Source organism: Cupressus sempervirens, chromosome 8 (assembly GCF_028749045.1).
Source record: "Cupressus sempervirens isolate cs-2001-9-10 chromosome 8, ASM2874904v1, whole genome shotgun sequence".
NCBI lineage: Eukaryota > Viridiplantae > Streptophyta > Pinopsida > Cupressales > Cupressaceae > Cupressus > Cupressus sempervirens.
This window is the reverse complement of record NC_143125.1, coordinates 395,478,254-395,493,456: the sequence shown is the minus strand read 5'-3', so window position 1 is coordinate 395,493,456 and position 15,203 is coordinate 395,478,254.

The following is a 15,203-nucleotide window of genomic DNA, read 5'->3' as shown; positions in this document are numbered from 1 at the left end:
ATTGCATTTTGATTAATTTTTATGATCTGATTTCAATTAACCTCTGTTAAATATTAGTTTGATCTATGCTTTTTCAATTATTCTTGTCACAAATACTAATTCAGAGATGGAATATACATGCTTGCAGAGTTCAAATCTTAGCAACCATAGGGAAAGCCACACCAACATAAGTTGCGACCAAAACCACATGAGAAAGATGAACCTCCAAGAAAGAAATGAGAAAGAAGACATGCATCCCCCATTGAAACACCAATAGGAAAAGTGGACATGACATCGCAAGGACCAAGGAAAGGATCTCTAGCGACACCATCAACAACAAAAAGAGGACCTTGAACTGCAAAAGAAGAAACTCGAACCAATATCACAATAGGTACTTCTTGAATCACATGATCTTCTACATAATTTTGATTTGAAGAACATACTCAGAATATGCTAGTATACATTATTTGGAGGCAACTGATTCTTGGAAAATACTCCACAAAATCACATTCATTGCTCATTAATTTTAGGGGATACTTATATAAATGCTATGTATTAAATGTTTTCTATTGAAATCAACTATTATAAATGATAGGGACACAACCCAAGAACAAAATGGACATAACAGAAAAGGGAAAAATTATATTAACTGAGAAAATAAGCTAGTACAATAGTACATGAAAATAAACTTCAAAACATGCCCTAAGGGCTTACAATAGCATAAATCTGGAGATAATTTATCCTTTTAGTACCTCCTCTCAAACTCCATTTCGAACTGCCTTTTACAATGCTAGAAATCTCCTTAAATAGACCCCGGAGGGTTAAGGAGTAGGAGTGTATTCTAGAAAGTGCAAGTAGACATCCACCGACCAAATAGAAGGTTCTGGAAGCTACGGTAGAAGTCAGTGCAAATCTAGAAGAATCCAAAAGCAGTAACCGAACTTTCGAGAGGCATAACTTTTGAACCGTAGCTCTGATTAACGAACCGTTTACATTTTCGGAAATCTCTCGAAGCGCTCTATAGCCCTATGAACCAGCTTCACTCATCCCCCATTTCTGACCCTTTTTGAGGTCATTTAATGCCCCTAACCTGACTTTGAAGCATTCTTAGGAGGTCTCCAAAACTCGAAAAAACTACAATAACTTTCAAACCGTGGGGCCTTTTGACCTGATTCTTTTTCTGGAATGCTCTAAATCACAATTACATTCATCTGGCCAATTCACACCTTCTAGGTCACCAAAATGATGGCCAAATTGCATGCTCCTATTTTTTTGAGATTTTCTAGCACACTGATAGCTGAACTGTGAGAGTTAAAACCTTTATTTGACCCAAATGGGTATCCAAAAATGAAAAGACATGAAACAGAAACTAAGTCTAAGTATATTTTTTTTGGGTGACATAGGATTTCCCTTATACCTCTGGATGCTCCTACGTCAATAAAAAGAGTTTTTTAAAAGTTCATGACTTAAAATTGGATTCAATCTCTTCTCAATTGAAACATGTATGATGAATAATGCAGTACACCTTACATAAAAAGGAAAATATAATGATAGAAAAAGAATTTTTATTAACATAAATTTTAAGGATTTCTATTAATGCAATTGAAGTAGATTCTTAGTACATTATTTTTTTAGTACCTCAGATATATTTAGTCTTATATTGGAAAAATGGTGTGATTGTCTTGTTCGTAGACTAGAGTTGCCTTAGAACATATTGGAGTTATATAGACATGGAAGGGTTTCAACATCTATTGTAAAGTTTCTATGCAAGATCAAATTTTAATGTTTCATAAAAGAGCTTCTTAGTAATTTAAAAAGTTATTTATATAAACTTCATTTATGCAAAATAATTATTGGTGTTAAAAAATTAGTTTTCAAAACAAAATGTAATCAAATGAGGAATGTTGGTGCTAGGAAGCAAAGTACTATTCGTGACTTTGATAATAAAAGACAAATAGATTTAGATGAAAATAGTTAAAGTAGACCTTGTGCAATTAAGGAAATCTGCAATATTAGGTAGACCTACAGGAGAGAAAATGGAGTGTGCTTCAAAAGGAGGAGATTTGTGCTACGTGAATGAAGTTTCACTATGTTGAAAGGACCTTATAAAAGCAATGTTAAGCAATAAAAAGGTGTGGCAAATCCCTTGGGAAATGTGTAGATAAATAAATACAACACAATATCTCATCATGTGTCAAGACATGAGATATAAAAAAACATTGAATGATACCACAAGGAAAACATCTGAAGAACATGTCACACTTCAAATATTTCACACTACAAACATCTAAGGAGCATTGTTAGTGCTTCTTTCTACCGAATAGTTGTATGCAATGCCCCTAAAGCTTTATTGAAAGAACAAGAGCTATAGTATACCATAGCAACTTCTTCAAAAAAAAATCAATGACTAAATAATCCCCCCAAGCTTCCAATATTATCGATTTATTTTCACTATCTTAAAAAATATTAACTCCAAGAGGGAAAAAAATTTAATTGCTCTTAATTAGCTGTAAGCATTCACCAAAATATGAATTTTTTGTTGGAATAATATTCTTTAAGGCACTCTCATAGTTATGCAGCTTGCAATATATAGTATAGCACATAATCAAAGGTGACATCTATTCAAGTTCCTGTAAGAAAGGAAGAAATTCCTTAGGATCATGTTGTGAGTTTAGGACAACAATGGTAGCAAGATGAAAATCATATAGTCCCAAGGTTACTTCAAATATAGAATCAAGATTTGACAACCAAAGAAGATGGTTAATTAGACTTATAGCTTCTTCTAAACTTGGATTTGATATATCAAATGCACCACGTCCTCCATGATTCATTTAAGTTGAAATTTCAACATCCCATCTAGTTGTCGAGAATTATTGCAAGCCAATGTAGTCAATATGTAGTACAATTCCCTTGTAGGGCATTTTGGAACCTTTTCTTCAAGGGCTTTTCTTATAGCCTCCAAAACAAATGGTACCTTACTTATTGCCTCCATATTTCCATCTGACAATGTAACTCTCTTTAAATTTTGATTATTACATTCAAAAGATAGATTTGTATTTGGCATGAAAATTTGGTGAAAATAGCAATAAAACATTTTTTGTATAGTATCTTCATAAATTTTTCATCCTTTAGAGAACATACAAATTTTGTGATATCACTTAAGTTGTCTACTTGCCAAAAAAAATTAGTGGCACCTTCAACAAAAGTTTTATAATCATAGTAATCAACTATTACATTGTAATTTATCCATTATTTCCTAACCAAAGAAACAACATCTTAGAATGCCCTTTAATAGCTATCAAAACCAATATTCAATGTTTGCACCAATTTTTTTTAAAAATATTTCAGCAAGTCGTCGCAATTGCCATGGCAAAGTTTGACAGAACACTATCACACCAACAACATTTCGATCACTTACCCATCGCAATTAGAACAAAAAAATTTGACAGATAGTCATTGCACCCATGGCACTACTACCACATGTCATCTCAAGTGTGACAATTATTTGTGTCAAAATATCATCAGCCCCTAAAGCATAGACATCTCAATTAAGATGGTGTATTGAAAATATAGCTCGTTGTAATTGTGATAGGTTCTAGTTATGATGACATGAAGATGAACTCTTGACCTTGACTACTTCCACATTGTGATGGGTTTTGGAATTTCCATTGTGATGGATGATCTTATCATTGCAATTTGTGATAGTAAAAGTTCAACTCCTATCCGATGAGAGCCAATTTGGAGTACTGTCACTTGGACAATGGGATTCTATCACCATTTAGGTCCAAATGTAGTAGTGATTGCAAGATCTAAACCACAAAGATCATCCTACTAAATAATAGAACTCACGTGTGAAGAAGGAGGTAGAAGAATAGGAAGTTCAATACTTGTCTCAAGAACAAAATGATTCAAGTGTCCAATGTTCCCCTCACATTAATAATTCACCCTTGATAAAGGGTTAGGTACATCATGAATATCCTCATCATTACCAATAAAATATGAAAAAGAATACAAGGGTGATGTATGATCAACACCTCCCATAGTTATGATATCTCTAGTCTCCATGTCCCAAATGCAAACATAATTAGGAACAAACTAAATAACTTTATATTGTGCCCCATGAGTAATTTGGTAAATGGGAAGGAGATTGTGGTCAAGGATTATACACAAAGAAAATCATTAAATTTCTCCTCTCCCATTGCAATAGAACCTTTCCCAAAAACCTTCATGTATGTATTGTTACCCATTAATATATATGGCTGATTACAAGGATCGATAGAAAAAAAAACATATCCATAGAAGATGTCATATGATGAGTGCTTGTCTTTACCTTTGTATGATGATATGGATGTAGAAGTTTCTTGATGTGTAGAAGAAAGAGTAGAAATTGATGAGGGAAACTTGATATTGTTCTTTTGAAAAATTTGAGTGAACTCGTCAATATTCTTATGGAAACATTTATGGTCATCATGTTCTACCTTTTTATAATATGTACATTTCTCTCTCTTTCTTCCAATGATTCTCATTGTACGCCAAACTTTTCTCCTAGAGGTTAAGCAATTTCATATTTTTGGAGTCCAGGATTGAACTTGTTTGTGAAATTATGATTTATCACTATTTTTGAGGCATATTATCATCTTTGTGTCAAAAATTAGAAATATCAGAATATCAGACAAATGATATGAGTTGGGTTCTGATTTCACAATTTTTGCATATAAAAAAGTCATACCTTCATGATTTTGTTTTCTTGTTAGGCATCCAATGAAGGTCATCTAATTTTGTGATTTTGCAGTCAATGGATTCATCTCATTCCAATTTCGCAATTTCTTAAGTACTAAAGTTGTGGAATTTCAATTTCATGATTTCACAGAAAGGTTATAATTTCTAAGCTAGAATCGTGAAAAATAATGACAATAGAAAAACTAATTTTATCAAACAATGGAAGCATGTTCACAGCTAAATTTATTTGTTAAGATGTGACAATGAGGTTATGGTGGTGTGTGTGAAGTAATTGAGTCAAGATGTTTGAATTTAATGCATTAAATTATGCATGTTGTTATAAGGACACCATGAGGCTAGAATTCAAGGTCATTCTTGCAAAACCAAGATTGTGTTTTATCTGTAGATTTTAGAGAGATGTGATCATGGGATTACTAGTGCAATCTTATAATTTAGAGGAGGTTCCAAGGCCTATTGTGTAGCCATACTTAACTCCAACACAAGAAGACTATTTGGATATTCTTAACAGTATGTATGTTGGTGCATGGGAATTGTGATCCAATTATGCTAGTTATGCCAACAACTACCATGAATTGGAGCCTGAGGAGGACAAGGATGAAGTTCATGCAATTCTTGTAGAGTTCTAAGATATTCAAGGGAATTCACATTTTGATGAAATTTTAGATATGTTACAAGACTTATAATTCTCTTGGGTTTTAGTGTTTTGTTATTATAAATTTTTGTGAAAAGTTACAATTATTTATCAGCTAGTTTTTGTAAAGGGATGAATCTTTTCACAACCATTCATTTTCTATAAGAAAGGGTATCAGGATGTTAGGATAGATATAGTGAGATATAGCAAAAGAAATAATGATAAAAGATGTATGCATGAGGCATAAGGTAGATATTGCAACTAGTCACAACCTGATTGTACTCTTGTTTTTTGAATCAATAAAAATACTCTATTTCTATTCCAAAGTCTAGGAATTCATCATCAATATTAGTGCATGTAAATCATCCTCTTGGATTAGCATTGCTATTGATAGATTGAAATTTGTGCAAACCCTTGAATTAACAAAACTCATATGCTTATGTATATTTTTTTTAATTGGTCTTCATAAATTAAATTTAAATTTAATTAAACTAGGGTTTCCAGGCTCCAATTTCTCCATCTAGTAATTAATGTTAGCGCACCCATCTCCAGGTATTTTGACATTCAAAATTGATATTGAAATTGACTTCATTATCCCAACAAAAAGGACTAGTCTTTTTTTCTTTCTAAAGATAAGTACAATTTTTTGGAAGGTGATATTCCTTATCATGTCCATGTTCATACATCAGTCCAAATATTTGATTACACACCAATACTTAATAGTATTAATATACACTCAAATATTTGATTTCTCCTTGAGAATACACTTTCCAACTCAAGAGTATCAGGTATAAAGTTTGCAATTAAAAACCTCAACCTAGCCTGAAGAGTTGAGATAAAGGTACACCCACCTAAGTCCATAGAGCCTAAAGTATGGAGATTATATTATTAATTTTCATTCTTCAGAGATGACCAATATTGTGTTGAGATTTCCAACATCAAGTAGGCAAGGCTTATAGGAATTCAACCAATAATTTTGAGAACCAATAGATCGGCGACTTTACTAGGGGGAGTTCCTCACAATCTTGATTCTGAAGTTACCCAAGAGTTTTAGTTTTGCAAACCAAACAAAGAAGTTTTGTACTTTTCTAGAAGGGGGGAAAACATAGAAGATTTAGTAAACATTTCAGCAGAAGGAATTAGTGACTCTATTCATTATTTATTAATATATGTGTTCATGAATGATCAACTATTTATAGTTGAGAAGAAGAGAAGTAATGGGCATTTATCATCAAAAATTATGTGGGGCCAAAGGTTAGTACATATGGAAAAAGAATATCTACAATACACTCCTAAGAAGAGGGACAAAAAAGGCAAGCAATCCACTAATCTGTTTTTCATAGGATACAAGAAGTTTGCAAATAAGAAATGAGACTTCTATACTAATGATCAAGTGAATGATCATGAGAATGAAGAAGAAAATCCATTTCACAATATGAGTTCATTTCAAAATCAATAACAACCTACAGCTTATCAAGTGGATGATGAGATTGAGGAGGAAGGAAATGATGATGATGATGAGAGTAATGAGAATTCAAAAAGTCTCACAAAAGATCTTAAAATACTATTGTGTCCAAATAAAGCACCAAAGGCCCCAAGGAAGGTTCCAAGTTAATTAATAGAGAGAGAATGCCTCAAGAAGGATGAGATCACCACTCCAAAAAGGGTTGAAGTAAAGGCTAGAAAAGAAAAAGGTCAATCATATAAATACATTCCTCATCACAAAATAAAAAATTATTTATTTAATACTATACATATAAATCCTTTGTATAATAAAAATGAAGGAATGAGTCAAGAGGAAAATAATCAAGTTGATGGATCCAATCAAAATAGAAATTAGAAAGATAGAGCTAAAAGTAACTGGAGGAATACCAATAATAATAATCAAAGTAATGTGGGAAAGAATCAAAGGAGATAAAACTTTCATCATGCAAACCAAGGGACAAGAGCCCCAATGATAATAGAAAAGTATAAGAAATTAGATTTCATAGGGATTGTTGGTTACTCAAAACCCGTGTTCTTGAGAATGACTATACCAAGATTTTATGGAGAAGTGGATCAATCTATAGAAACACATGTGATTAATCTTAATAATAGTTGAAGAATTCAAAGAACATAATGGAGATGTGTTCATGAAACTATTTGTACAATCGTTGACTAATGATGCTGCAGAATGGAACATAGGACTTCCTAATAAATCTATATCAAGTTGGAAAGAATTTGTTGACTTATTTCTTGAATAATTTGGAAATCACACTAACACATATTTTTCCTTACATAAATTAACTAATAAAGAAAAATGTCGATGATTCAATTTTTTAATTTAACTAAAGATTTAAAAAAGTTATAAACATGATCCCATAAGACATCAGACCTGTTGATTATTTTCTTATAAATTTTTACTTGAGTGCTTTTGAAAGTAAAACACACCATGAGATAAGGTCTCACAAACCAAGTACATTAAAAGAAGCCTTTAATGTTTCCATGATGATTGAGAGTAATAGAAAGGTTGCAAGTACATTTGGAAAAAGAGAAGACCCAAGTTTATTCAATCCTAAAGCCCCTAAGCAAAATAATGATGAAGACAAAATTGATAAACTTTTAGGTATAATTAAAGACCTTCATATCAAGTATAATAAGAGTGATGGAATGAGTTCAAATAGGGATGATAAATCATATTAACAAGACAAACAAACATAGATTATAGGACATGCCAAAACCAATAAGGAAGAATGAAACTCCTAACCCTTTAAAGAAAAACAAAAATTGTAGTTAGAATAGTCCCTAGTGTGAAGCTTGCAAATTGCCTCATATGCTAGAATAATGTTTAGTGGCAAGGAGCTTATTGGAAGAAGAAAATCACCTAGCAAATGAACAATAAATGGTTCATACATTGTCATTTAAATCCTTTTGGGGAGAAGATGACTCTTCTAGAGAAGAATACATTCTTGATATCCTTACAATGAGAATAAGACATAAATACTTTCAAATTTTTTTCCTGGTGATGATGAAAATCCTACTCTGAGATCATCAACTCATGAAGAAGAGATTGTACAATTGCAATAGTTGAACAAGCAAGGAGGAATTTTAAGTTAAGGAATACAACCATAAATTTTGATATGAGAAAGAATTCAAAAATTCCCTCTCTACATACGAAGGATAAAGAGAATTTGATGCCAAATGAGAAACAACATATTAATCCTCAGGTAACTTATCCTTTAGAAAAACAACCAATAAGTAAGCAATTGGTAAGTAGCAACTCATTCATTCCTAATACTTTATCTCAATTTAACGTTTCAATTCCACTTTTAGAAATTATTAAAATTTTTGAGTATGGACGAGAAGTTTTAAATATTTTCTTTGAAACCAATAAAGAAGGGTATACTCAGAATTAAAATGTCAAGGGAACATAAATCATATATCTTGGAACTAATGCAAATGAAAGAACCTTAGAGGTAGATCCTTATTATTTAACTCTATTGATTAACAACAAGTTGGTTAGAAATTGCAGTGTGGATTGAGAAGCAACTATGAATATAATGCCTATAGAGGTTATGAAGGAATCAAGATTGAAAGTAGATATTCCTTTTGGGAATTGTTATGCCATGGACCCTAGATTAGCCCATGTAGTTGGTGTAATAAAAAATGTTGATTTTAATAATTTTCCTACTTTTTCTGATGTTATAAGATAGATATAACCATGGTAGAGGTTCCTTCTTGTTATGGCATGCTTATTTCAAGAAAATGGTTGAATTTAGTTGGAGGGAAAATACAATTGAATTTGTCTTATGCAGCTATTTTTTAAAATGGTTGAAACATTCAAATTGATAAAGAGCCTATATTTGAATACCTTGTTGAAATCTTTCATCCTAACATACAAGTTAACCTTTGCTGAACAAACATCGATAGATTTAAGTATAAGTAAACCTATCCAAATTATAGAAGATACTAATGATGATCCTATGTAAGAAGTAAATAATGACATATGATATATGTATTTTGATGGAACATATAGTAAGGAAGGTAAGGGAACAAGAGTAATCCTTACATCCCCATCAGGTAACATGTTCAGGTATGCCTTTTTTTTGAATGTTGAATGCATCAATACTATTTTTGAGTATGGAGCTCTAATCTTGGGGTTAAACATTGCAACATTCTATAAAATAAAATAACTTTTAGTTTTTTGAGAGTCTAAATTAATAATATATTAGATTAGAGATAGATTCATGACAAAGAACTTAAGCTTTAAAAAAATACAGAAATTATGTTTGGGGATTACTTGAGTTTTTTGAAGCATTTTCAATCAATTGGATCAAAAGAAATGATAATTTTTTAGCTGATATGATGACTAATTTAACCATCAGAAAAATTGATATCCAATTGCAATAAGTTGTGTAGTTTGAAATGAAGAATAGACCATCTATACCAAATAATGTGCACAATTGGATTTTTTTTGAAGATGACAGAGATTTATTACAGACCCTGACATGTGAAGAAGATTACAAAACATTGATATAGATTGGAATGGTCTTGTAGATAATTAAGATGGAAAATATACTATTCTAGGACCAGACATTGTGCAAATCAAATCCAACAAAATACCAAGAGGATTAGTGACTTTGGAACAAATCTTTGATGAACATGAAATTTTCAACACACACACCCCTATCAAAATGCAAGAATAGGTTGAGAAGATTAATCTTGGAAATGAGCATTCTCCCAGGGAAGTCTTTATTTGAAAAAAAACCCTATCCAATAGAGTATGGTCAGAATTAATTGCTCTATTAAGTAGTATAGACATGTTTTTACTTAGTCTTATGATGATTTAAAAGCATATAGAGAATACATGTTTCATGGATTAAGTTTTGCTTTCCTATGACAAAGTCCCTCACCATGAGGTGAGCTACCATCTCCTCAATTAGTTGTTTCTTGTTTGGTTTTATCTTCTTAAAAAAAATTCAGATATATGAATGTATATATAAATACTATTGTGTATATATAAATATTTATGTATATGTGTGAAGATGAATATAAATATTGTGTATAATGAAATATAGAATGGGATATATTAATGTGTGTGTGTGTGTGTGTGTGTATCTATGAATGTATATATAAATATTATTTTTAATGAAATGTAATATTATTGTTATTTTATTGAGAGTCCAACCAAAAGTCTAGAATCTACAAAAAAATTAATAATACCAATAGAACTTCAAATCAAGTGCATATAAATGAAACAAACAAAGTATAACTTTACACATGTGATAAGCAAGACTCTATTGTTTTCTTATCCTTTAGGACCTTGTAGTTAATAGCATTTTCTCAATTAAGAAATAGAACAAGATGGTATGGAAGAGTGAAGTGTAGTTGATTAATGATTGATTTTAGGAATTCAATCTATTTATAGAACCATACACACATGAAAATATTATCTGGACTAAATGTATTTTGAAATATTTTTTTGTGACATGTATTTAAGTCATTGATGGATCTTGATAATGATCCAAGGATTCAAAAACTCATTGCTAGGAAGAATAGAGTCATTCATGTTGTTGTGGCTGCTCTTGCTACCCTTACAATACCCATTGTAGCATCTGCACAAGAAGCTAGAGGAGAGAGGCTTAAGTGCAAAAGAGATGAAATTATATTTTATAAGTGTATTATTTATTCAAATGAGATAGATTGTCATGACCAAATTCACATGGGTAGGAGATCCTTCTTTCTCCTTGTAAAAAATCTTAGGAGAAATGGAAGCATTGAAGATACGATAAGCATATCACTAGAAGAACAACTAGTGATGTTCCTCCATACCCTTGCTACAATTTGAGGAATCATAAGATTTCCCATAACTTTGGTCACTACATGTTGCTTATTTGATACATCTACTCCAAACACTCTTCCTATAAAACATATTTGTTTTGTTGAATTGAAATTCTACTAGCACAAATTTAATTATTAACTCTCTATTTGTAGGATTGTAGTGGAGAAATGGTGGATCTCATAAACCTATTATGGTCAATTTGGATGTATAGGCTAAATATTGTTATAGAAAAAACATTCTATCACAAAATGTTATGGGTGTGTGTTTCTTTGATTATAAGTTCCAATACATTCTTGTTGGTTGGGAATCACCAAATAGTTGTACTCTTTCTTCTACTCTCTCAATATTATATCCACTAGTAGTTCTCCCTAGTATATGGAATCATATTGTATTAAGTATATAGTGAATTTTACAAGAAATGTGTCAAGGTTATAACCATGTACTTTATGTTCATTTGTGTAGAAAAATACTTTTTGGTTGATGTGGGATATCCAAATGTACCAATATTTTTTGCCCCTTATCGCCATATACACTACCACCTTAAGGAGTTTTCTAGAGAAATTTTGATAAACACTCCACATGAGTTATTTGACCACCAACACTCCTCACTTAGGAATATAATAGAGCATACATTTTTCATTTTGAAACAACATTTTTCCTATCTTGAGGCATGCAATATCTTATGCAATCATGACACAAAAATAGATTATTTTAGCATGTTGCATATTGCACAACTTCATTACGATAAAAGATGACATTCCATCTGAAGTTGAAGTTGAAGAGGATGATGAGCATGAGGGGGTAAATCTACCGATACTAGATACATATGGGATGATTTAGCATGGTAGATATGATTTGGGGAATTTTTGAGATGAAATAGCAAAGAGGATGTAGGAAGACTATAGATCTCAGGATTAGTTGTTCTTGAGATGTACTATACATCTTGTTGTGTAATATATATTGAGAAGCATTTGTGACATTAGCTTGACTCTTGGATGGTATTTGAATAGCTTTTATAAATGATGTATGATGTTTATGTGAACATATTTGAATGAATGGAAAAAAAAAAAATTAATCGAGTAAGATATATGTTTATGTTTATGTTCTCAACATAATAATCTTCTTTTTAATATCTTGAACGAATATCTTAGTTGTGAGTTCTGGAATTTTCCATAAATGTAACATGCATGGCGTACATATTTAGTACAATCTATATTTAGGTCTTGTGGTAGGTCCTAGTGTAGGTGCATTGTAGGAGACCACTTCTAATGATCTTGTTATAAGAGAAATGAGTATTTGTTCAAGTACTATCAAAATTTCATTCTAGTTATTGGAACACTCCTATGATCTTTATAGTTGCTTGGGTGTAGGCTATCTGTAGTTATTCTATTGACATAAATTACATCATTTTCACTAGGACTTGTTGGAACTCTATGGGTTATAATTAATGAGATATTTTTTATAAATATCAAGGGTAGATTGCTCGCAGCTTGGTGTCTTTTTTTCTTAGATTCAATGATTGGATTGTTAGCCACTTTTAATTCTCTCTTGATTTGAAGTGAAATAGGGATGGATTCATGCATGTTAAGATTTTTTATTTGGGACCATTGTAATTGTCAAGAACATATTACAATTTGGAAAATCAAAGTCATTAGTAATAGAATAAAATAGAAACAAAGAACATAAATATTGTAAGAAATCAAAGCATGATTCACACAATAGAACAACAATAACATAACCAAAAATACTGACCCAAAACCTTCTACTAGATACACACATTGATATTATACCCTATAGAAATGTCAGCAATGCAAAATAATTCTTGGAGGAGTGAGTTATACTCCTCGTGTCACTAGTCACAAGTACTACAAGTTTACAATGCATGAATGGAACTTACATGCATGTATAGTGTCCTAGAGTTATTTATGACCTATATCCCTACTTACAAAAATGGAACATGAAGTGTAATACCTCCAACACAAGATTTGTTATCCACATGCAACAACCTAGAATTTGTTGCATAAATGTCAACAACTTAGCATGCAACCTCTTTTGAAATGTCATGCTTAGAGGAAATTCCACCGCACTTGTGAAAACATGTTCTGCATCTATCTATATAATCTCTAAAACTAGACTTCACTAGCTAGTAAGATTCATGGCTTTAGCACTCTATTAATGGTCAACTCTATAGATATGTAGCAATATCTACCACTTGTAAAATGATTTTGACTTATATCTACCTCTACCTCCTACTTTTAATAAGTTTTCAATTCCACCTAATTTTTCCACATGACTCCAAGAATCTATCAACTAGGTCTAGCAAGTCTCATAAATGAATGAATCACTATTAACAAACCTTGACTCCAATTAACAAATTGTAGGCTTGCTTTGCATTACTTAAGCAATTTTCCAGCCAAAAATATTCTTGTTAACCTACCAACCTTCTCTCTTTCTAGCACTCTAATGAACCTACCTACAACATAGAGAAATTATAAAGCTACTTTAAGATGGATGGTCTGCCAAGATATATGCATAATTACATCCAACTATCCACTACATGATCCAAGAAAAAATGCCCTAATAATAATCAACAATAGTCACTACCATCATTTGCATCATTCGTTTGCTCTTGTTTGAAAATGTGTATTTTTATGACATTGCATATATGCATTCATTAATTGTGACATCACATTTATCTTTTAGACATGCTATATGGCACACAAAACACTTTTTAAGACATAGTCTTAGATAATGTCTTGGATGTAAATGTTGATCAATCTCTATGAATTGATTCTAGTTTTTTTTGTGCTCTTCATGGTGATTTCTTAGATAATTCTTGATGATTATATTTTCTATTGCAATGGATTGTTGAATTTATTTAATTTTTGGATGATACTCTTAAATGATCTATCATAAAGGTCACTATCATTCACTGATTATGACTGCTAGTGTTGTTATCTTTTAATCTTTTTCATTTCCTTTTGGATGACAATCACTACCATTTTTTAATGAATCGCTACACATTGTCAATGATGAATATTGATGTCTTATATTCAATATTTGTCATCCTTATGGATATGGTTATTTGATATGTTTATTTAGTTTGTGCATACATGTTGTATTTTCATTATATTTTTGTGCCTACATTGTGATGAGTTTATTTTGGTTCAATAACATGGTTGGCAATTGACAATATGAAAATTAGCAATGTACCTTTGTCTTTGAATAGGGTACTATGGTCGAGAGAGATGGAATGCAAGTTCCTTGACTTTCTCCATGACAAATTCCTTCTAGGTTGAAAAGGTGAAGGCATGTTTTAAAAAGAATCTTGGACCACCATTTAGCAATACTTCAATGAAGACTTAAATAAAAATTTAAGCAATGATAATTTTTTCTAGAAATTCAAAATTTGGAAAGCGGGATTTACAATCATGAAAGATTTGAGAAATAAAAGCTTTTTTTTTTGGAATGAAGGTACACAATCTTTGGATGTTGAAGATAGTGTTTGGAATGAGCTTTTAAAGGTAAAATATTATTTAAAGTTAATTTGATTTAAGTATAATTTTATCTTGTAAAGTTAGTAATGATAGCGGCATAACCATTTCATTCATTTTTCCAACATGTAGAGAAAGGAATTCAAAAATGCAAAAGTGTACAAAAGATAGTTATTCAAATACTACAATGAGTTAGCCTTTATTGTGGCAATTGACATGGTAGAAGGTACTACAGTTGCCACATCTCAAGAAATAGAAGAAGGGAACATGATGGATGAGGCCCTTGATCTTGATGATGATGGGGATTTATGTGTCCAGTTGATGATAATTCAGATGATGAATTTGTTCAATCCAATCACTCAACTACAACTTCTAGACAAAGAATATCAATAGCCTTATCAAGGAAAGGAAAGAGGAAGAAGGCGTGCATGGCTAGTTTGATGGATACCATTTCTAAAGCCTTGAATAAGATCCATGACATGTCAAAACCTTAAATTATCAAGGTGGATCAAGAGGATTATGATTTAGTTGAAGAGAA